Here is an 8,089-nt window from a genome sequence, read left to right as displayed (position 1 = left end):
CCTCCCATCAACTTCACATTACCATTCATTACCTACCACCCACCCATCACCCACCACAACCCATTTATCAAGCGCACATCACCACCCAACCATCCTTTACCGCCCCTCACCATCCACGACCAATGTCACCATTCGCTATGCTGTCCCATCACCTACCAACTATAACCAGGCCCTCATTTCCAATATCAAGTCCATCACCTAACACGTATCTACCACCCATCATCAACAACTCATCCACCCACCAGGCAACTACAACATCACCTAGCAACCATCAGCCGCACATCACTGGCCACCCACCCCCTACTCAACCATCACCTTGTCACCAACAACTACCCACCTAGCTGTTCCTCGTCGTCCATTACATATCACCCATCGTCATCATCTACGACTTCTAACCTAGTAGATCCATGTTTGTTTGCTCTACCAGGCCGAGAACTGGTTCAAGTTCACGGATACGTCTAGTCTCTCTCACATTCCCTGAACCACTATATTTCCCCTACTGCCTTGCCCTACCTGCAATCCTAAAGCCCTAAATTAATCAAGTCTATATTTCCTAGAATATCTCTCTGGAACTCTTTTTAAATTCAAAATAAGATTATCAATTTGGTTACAATTTGGTCGATGATACCTCGATAAAACTTCGTTCACTCAGTTACTCATGTCACACTCTCAAACTGATTCATATGACGAGGAAGTGGGTATGAATAATACTCTAATCAGCATATCACCCCACACTGCAGACAGCCTCCAGCTGCCAATCTAAAAGCTGATAACCACTGTTTAACGTTGGTTTCGTTACTACATTCATGACAGGAACGATTGTATACTTTCAAGAGGAAGAACATGTATCATGTGGACAGGTCCTTATAGAGTGTTTCGAAAAGTTGTACAAATGTTCTCCAAACTGTGTCAGTTGCAGAAACAGGGGAGGAGAACTAACACGAATTCCGGACATACAAACTTCAGTAACAAAATTGGACTTTTCATCGAACTTCCTAGGAGTGGTAACAAGAAAATCATTTCGAAATATGACACAGTTAAAAATCCTAATTCTTCGGAACAACAGCATCACATACCCTTCTGGTGATGCATTTCAACATATGTCACGGATGGAGGTCCTGGATCTTAGGTACAACAATGTACACGTTCTGGTTCTTCAGAAATCATTCAACAGTCTTCAAGACACAGTTCGCTCTATTGATGCGTCAAATAACAAATATTTTCGAAATCGTACAGAGGACTTTGTGCATGGACTTTGACGACTCAAACTGAATACTCTTAAAATTGAACACAATCATATCACGCATTTTAATTTTTCTGTGATATGTCGTCTGAAGTCACTACGTTTTTTAAGTGTGCCTTACAACGACATTCCCAGATTTTGTAGTAACATCAATTATTCCCAAATACGAACTTTAGATATAAGTGAAAATGTCATTGCACGTGTGTCAAATACTAGTTTGAAATGTCTTACAGATTTAGAACACGTAACTTTTACAGACAACTTTTGTGGAAAATTTACTCAAATACTTTTTCGTCAATGTCAAATATTCGACAGATTTCTGTTGGTAATGCTTTCAGAAGTTACTCAATCGATGAGGTACAGGAGGAATATACATTCAGTAATAGTACACTGGAAAGGCTTACTCTTTCAGGCATTGCTAAATTTGGATATTTGGATCACCTTGTCAACCCGAAGGCACTGAGAGGATGCCTATTTGGACCTGTCCTACAACGCTATGATCTATTTAAACAACATCTATCTTCAGAACCACCTTTCTGGACTTGACAAATTAGAGGTGCTACGAATGGCAAGGTGTCAGTTATATTTTCCCAGGGTAATATCTAACCACCAGCAACTTACACATATTGATCTTCATGGAAACAAAATTATGTCTGTCCCTCCGGAAGTTTTCACTAACTTGCAAATTCTGAATCTCTCTCACAATTCCATTGAGGTGGTTAGAGAAGCTCCATTTCCAACATCAATAAGAGAGCAACTGTCTACAGTGAACATGGCTTTCAATAATTTTGTCTGTACGTGGGCTAATCTTTGGCTCATCATGTGGGTGAAGGAAGGGACGAGTAAATTCATTGACATTCCTGAGTTCTATCAATGAGGATACCCACTGAACCTCAAATCAACACTTCTCACTGATGCCAACATCTCTGAAGAGGCTTGTCGAATCTCTCCTTATGTGTTTCCCATAATCTACGGTCTGTCCATAGTTTCAATAGTGTTGATAGTAGTTCTCTCCATTGCCTATAGATTACGTTGGCGCATTCGCTATTGTATCCACATGTTGAGATACAAAGAAGGAAACAAATGGATGCAACGGTATACACCTATGGCGCTTTTGTGTTGTACTGTGAAGATGATTCACCCTGGATAAAAAATATTATCATACCAAGGATGGGAGACGAAGCCAATTTTAAGCTAAGTATCCACGAAAGAGACTTTATTCCTGGAGAATACATAGTTGACAACATTGTAACCAGTTTGGAAAGCAGCAGGAAGGCCATCATGGTGCTGTCTAGTTCTTTCATTCTGAGTCCATGTTGTCAGTGTGAGCTGGCTCTGATCCAGAAACGGGGTCTGGAGAAGGACGAGGGTTACCTGTTGGTGGTGCTGCTTGAGAACATTGAGTCGCGAAACATGACATCACTGTATGCACTCTTCCAGACGACTACATATATTACTTTGTCCAAAGGAAGAATAAGACAGACATGTTTTCTGGATGCGACAATGTTTAGAAGGATAAGTGTTACATAATAAAATATTCCCTACAGAGAAAGTAAACAATCAGGGCATGGACTAAGTGTTGTGTGCTGTCTGAATTTGAGGATCCCTGCTTTAACTACAGCATTGGAAGAAATTTATATACACAACAACAAACAAGTATGTATGATGGGCATGCAGACGGTTGTAGTTTCAAATTCCTTCGTTATGAACTTTAATATATGTTTGATTTTAGCAGACTTCTATCAATATCAGACACACAAAATATTTCTTGCATATATTGTCCCCTGCAGTTTGTGATGCATTTATTGTAGAGTTTGCGTATTTTGACTTTAGCTAGATAAATGGAGTTGAGGCCCTGCACAGCGAGTGTGACTGATAGAGTATGGGTTCACCTTGGAGCTGACGTTGGAATCGTGTTGCTAATATCGGCACGATCGGGTGGATGTGGGTGGGTATCAAGGGGGCTGGTAGGGGGTCACGATTGTGCTTTGGCTGAAGCCTCTTCCGTCTTGAAGGCCTGCATAGAGGCAGCGCACATGAGAACTCCGGTGCCAGCCGCCTGTCGCCTTAGCTGGTCTTCACACAGGCTTATGGTGATTGGGCGTTAGTAAATCCTACGTCAGTTACCTACAAAGTATGGCCGTTCCATGTCAGGGGACATAGTAGCTCAGGATCCCCGCTCATTAGGTCCGTCCAAGGATGCTAAGTCAAGGAGTGAGGGTTGGGACGACCGCTACTCATAACTGACCGCATTACATTCATACATTCATATACTGGCTCATATATATCCACGTGGGTTTATTCTGCTCAGTCCATCTCTCTCTCTCTCTCTCTCTCTCTCTCTCTCTCTCTCTCTCTCTCTGTCTCTCTCTCTCTCTCTCTCTCTCTCTCTCTCTCTCTCTTGTGTCCTTGCCTCGCGAAAGCTTTGCCAAGCGCACATCTTCCGATTTACTTTTCTCGTATTCCCGACTTTGTGTCTCTATTCCATAAGTTTAACCGTTCCCTGTCACGAGTCTACGGTTATCAAGCTTCAGTCAGAGTGCAAATCTAAATGCGGATTCAGTTGTAATTCTCTCAGGGATACAGTACTGCAATACAATATATGTGATTGTTTCTCACCTCGAAACGGCCTAGTGAAGATCAAGACTGGCACTGATCGTTAATAACACATGCTTGTCGAAAGGATGGTAAGGCTTGCTGATTTGGTTGACACATGTCAATTTATCCTACATATCATACATGTGTAGATCGATCCACCTGCTGTCGATCACTGGATTGTCTGGTCCAGACACAATTATTTACAGACCGCCGCCATATAGCTAGAATATTGCTGAGTGCTGCGTAAAACTAATCTCACTCGTCTCAAAACTCATTACCGTTAGTAAATCTTAATAGTAGTGATATATATTCATCCTATATGTACCATCCATGTTGCGTTCATATAAAACGTAGTATTTTCGGGTCATGATACTTCTCCAGGCGCATTTTATGACAGTCATGTATTCATGTATCTCATGTTATGCTGACGTGTGTTTATTCAGACAAGACATTTTCCTGGTTTTCGAGTTCCCCTGCATAAGTGCTGATAATGAGATATCTCAATGTTAAATGTGCCTGAGGTTAAACTGAAACACCAGCATGAACAGACCAACTACTTTGTGTAATAATTTGTAATTCAGAAATTGGATCCTGACTGGATATTATTCAGATAGTACGAGAACTGAAAGGTCAGTGTTTCTTTTTTTCATGTATCTCACGTATGCATAGAAACGACTACATTCCCCTTTTGAGTAACAATATTTCATTCTATTGATATAGCACTTACGAGTGATTCAATCTCGCTGTACAGAGTTCTCTCCCTTGGTTATACCTGGAACCTGGTATTCTGGTTCGCCCCAGTTGTGCTGCTAAGTGTTTCAAGGTCTTTCCCACGCCAGTTCATGTTGGAAATGGATGGATTTTAAGCCTAGTGGAATTGGTACATAGTCGAGAACTGGCGTTGACGTATTCACAAAAACATCCGTGATGTAACATAACCTGTTATGACCTGTTATAACCTAATGTAACACAGCCTAGGTCGTCAATGACGATAGTTTTGGTACACTTAAAAACATGTAAATATGATCTTCTTTCGTTTATTTCTGCAGATTGAGATTTTGGAAATATTTGGACTGGATGAAAATGATGCACATACTCCCTCTGATTTTAGTACTTACCATGTGTGGGACACCGCAGGGAACAGTGACTAGGAACCTCAACCGAGTAAAGTGCGGAGAGCAGTCTACACCCTATTTCAATAACATGTGTAACCGCACATCGAAATGCGTCATATGTGTAGGTAATGGATGAAACCTTACAACGATTCGTGACCTGAACCCCTCAACTCAGCTGCTAAACTATTTAGAAAGCATATCAAGAATAACTTTTTGCCACATGACGTACATAAGAGTTCTAATACTTACCAACAACAGTATTAAAATGATCTCCAGCGATGCTTTTCAGGATCTTACAATGCTTGAAGTTCTTCTTCTTGACTATAATGATGTGTCTGAAGTAACTCTAAAACAAACCTTCTACAGCCGGCAAAAGAATCTCAGACACCTTAGCCTATCATATAATAAGATGGGCGTACATATCACAAGAGAGTTTATCAAAGGACTCACTCGATTAAATATCACAGATCTCTTCATTGAAGGAAATAACATGAAAACATTGGATTTTACAGTTTTTCGTGATCTAAAGGTTCTCCAGACATTATCAGCCAAAGACAATGATATATATAAAATGAGAGACGTTGTACCCAAACGAATTACACACCTTTTTCTCCAGAGGAACCGCTTGTCGATGTTTCCCCGATTTTGTTCTGGAAGTGGCCATTCTAGTGTGGTAGATATAGATCTTAGGGACAATAAAATAGGACATCTGTCTAGACAATGTTTAGTGTGTCTCATTAACGTGAAGTATTTCAGTTTTGATGGAAATAGATTAATGACGATAAACTCGGGTACATTTTCGTCACTACCTCAACTAAATATATTAAGCCTTAGTGGCGTTTTTAAAGATAAAGGATATGCAGAGACAGTCGGAATAGAGCCATATGCGTTCAACAATAGTGCTATAACAACTGTTTATCTTGCAAGTATCGCTCAGTATGGATATTTTAATGTCATCGTTAACCCCAATGCTTTTAAAGGGTGTACAGGACTCACAACCCTCTCTTTGTCATACAATGCCATGTTGTATTTTAATGACACCTATTTACGGCCACTTCTTGGTGATTTACACACTTTACAAGTGATAAAAATGTCACGGTGCCAATTATCATTCTTTCCCGAGGTCCTGTAGACGTTAGTAGAACTACGAACAATCGATCTTCACGGAAACAGAATAATGCGGTTAAAACAGGGATTATTCAACAACTTGAAGAAACTCCAGCACATAAGTCTATCAGAGAATGCTATCGTAGTTATACATGAAGCAATTTTCCCGCTAAATCTGAGAAACCAACTTAAAGATGTCAACCTAGCATATAACAACTATGTCTGCACTTGCGCGAATCTTTGGTTCATAACGTGGATGAAATCAGATAAAAATATATTTGATTACTCCCCCGATAAATATGTCTGTGGGTATCCTACAGAACTTCTATCAAAACCTCTCACTGACGCCAACATCTCTGAACAGACCTGCCAAATGTCACCTTACATGTTTCCTATTATTTTTGGCCTGTCCACCGGAGCAATTGTGTTTTGAGTGATTATCTCCCTTACATACAGATGGCGTTGGCACATCCGATATTGCGTTTACATGCTGAGATTTAGAGAGAGGCAGCGAAACGCTGAGAGAGAGGAAGCTTTCATTTTTGACGCATTTGTTCTGTATTGTGACGATGATTCTGGGTGGATACGAAATAACCTGCTACCGAAAATTGAAACTGATGTCAATTTAAAGTTATGTATACATGAGAGAGATTTTACCCCTGGGTGTTACATTGTTGACAATATTGTGAAGAGTCTTGAAAATAGCAGAAACACTGTCTTGGTGCTGTCCGACAATTTCAGTCCATATTGAGGTTGCGCACTCACTTGATACCAGTTCATGTGTAAACGCCTTGAGAAGATTTGTGGCGAGAAGGGGTCAGATTCGATAAATCAGGTCAGATAATGGTACCAATCTGAAAGGCACAGAGAGAGAACTTCGGGAGGCAATGGAATCAATCTACCATTAAAAAAGTATGATACAGAGAAATGTGGAATGGATATTCAGTCCCCCTAGTGAATCACACCATGGTGGTGTTTGGGAACGACAGATACGTAGTGTCCGGAAGATACTTTTTTCAGTTCTCAAGAATCAGCCTGTAGATGATGAGGGATTACACACAGTAGTGTGTGAAGTAGAAGCCATAGTTAACAGTCGGCCAATTTCAAGAGTTTCAGATGATCCAAGTGATTTAGATGCCTTGACACCGAACCACCTGCTGTTGTTAAAAGGCAAGCCAAACCTGCCTCCTGGTATATTTTCTGAGAGTGATGCCTACCCACGTTGTCGATGGAGACAAGTCCAAAATTTGTGCGCAGTGTTGAAGTCAGAACGAAGTCAGGTGTCTTGAACAGACCAATTACAAAGCTGTGTTTACTGCTTGAAAGTGACTGTTGACAGTATCAGTTTTCAGTTCTACAGTTGGGCTGTACAGATGTGCAGAGGAATGTACGTTTTTGATAATTTAACCAATGGGTATTTTAGGTTTATTATGCAGTCACACTGTGTGTATGAGTGTGTATTGAAGCAATTCAAATTCTCAGAGCTATTAATGCAGTTATAAGCTATGTTCAGTTTGAAGGTATCAGTTTATTTTACAACTGAATATGTTCCACATGTTTTGATGCAGAGTATGTTATTGTAATTGTTAATTGTAACAATTATGGGGCCGGAATGTTGCGGTCAAATGGTCTATTTATAGTTACATTGGGATCATGTGATCTGTGGTAAGTCACATGACTGTAAAAGGGAAGAGAACTGGGGGCAGAGGCATGCGGTGCTATGCAGTTTGGGGAGGCTGGCGCAAGTGACAGTGTCAGGCAGAATTCAGCGTTGCCATACGGTTTTTCAACCGGCAACAACAGGGACACAGTGTACACAGAATTATGAACAGAATAAAGGTTTGCTGTGTTGGAACCGTAGAAGCTATTTGTTCTGACATTTGCAGCGGTGACAGGCAATGTGGAGGAGACTGCACCATGCCTCAAGAGCGTGTGCTTTGAGATAACAGATTTTCTCCACAAGCGACACCAAGGTTAATGAGTATGGAAAATGTAAACCTTGTGTGAGAAAAAAGACTTGTAGTTA

General features: G+C 40.7%; 2 pseudogenes; both read left to right on the top strand.

Moving 5' to 3' along the window:
* Nucleotides 1-806: 806 nt before the first annotated feature.
* LOC137295166 (toll-like receptor 2) lies at nucleotides 807-2,762 on the top strand (annotated as a pseudogene).
* A 2,156-nt stretch (nucleotides 2,763-4,918) lies between these two features.
* LOC137295165 (toll-like receptor 3) lies at nucleotides 4,919-6,814 on the top strand (annotated as a pseudogene).
* The last annotated feature ends 1,275 nt before the right edge of the window (nucleotides 6,815-8,089 follow it).

This window comes from Haliotis asinina, chromosome 8 (genome assembly GCF_037392515.1).
Source record: "Haliotis asinina isolate JCU_RB_2024 chromosome 8, JCU_Hal_asi_v2, whole genome shotgun sequence".
Lineage (NCBI taxonomy): Eukaryota > Metazoa > Mollusca > Gastropoda > Lepetellida > Haliotidae > Haliotis > Haliotis asinina.
The sequence above is the reverse complement of the archived record's forward strand: the minus strand, read 5'-3'. Positions and strand labels throughout refer to the sequence as shown.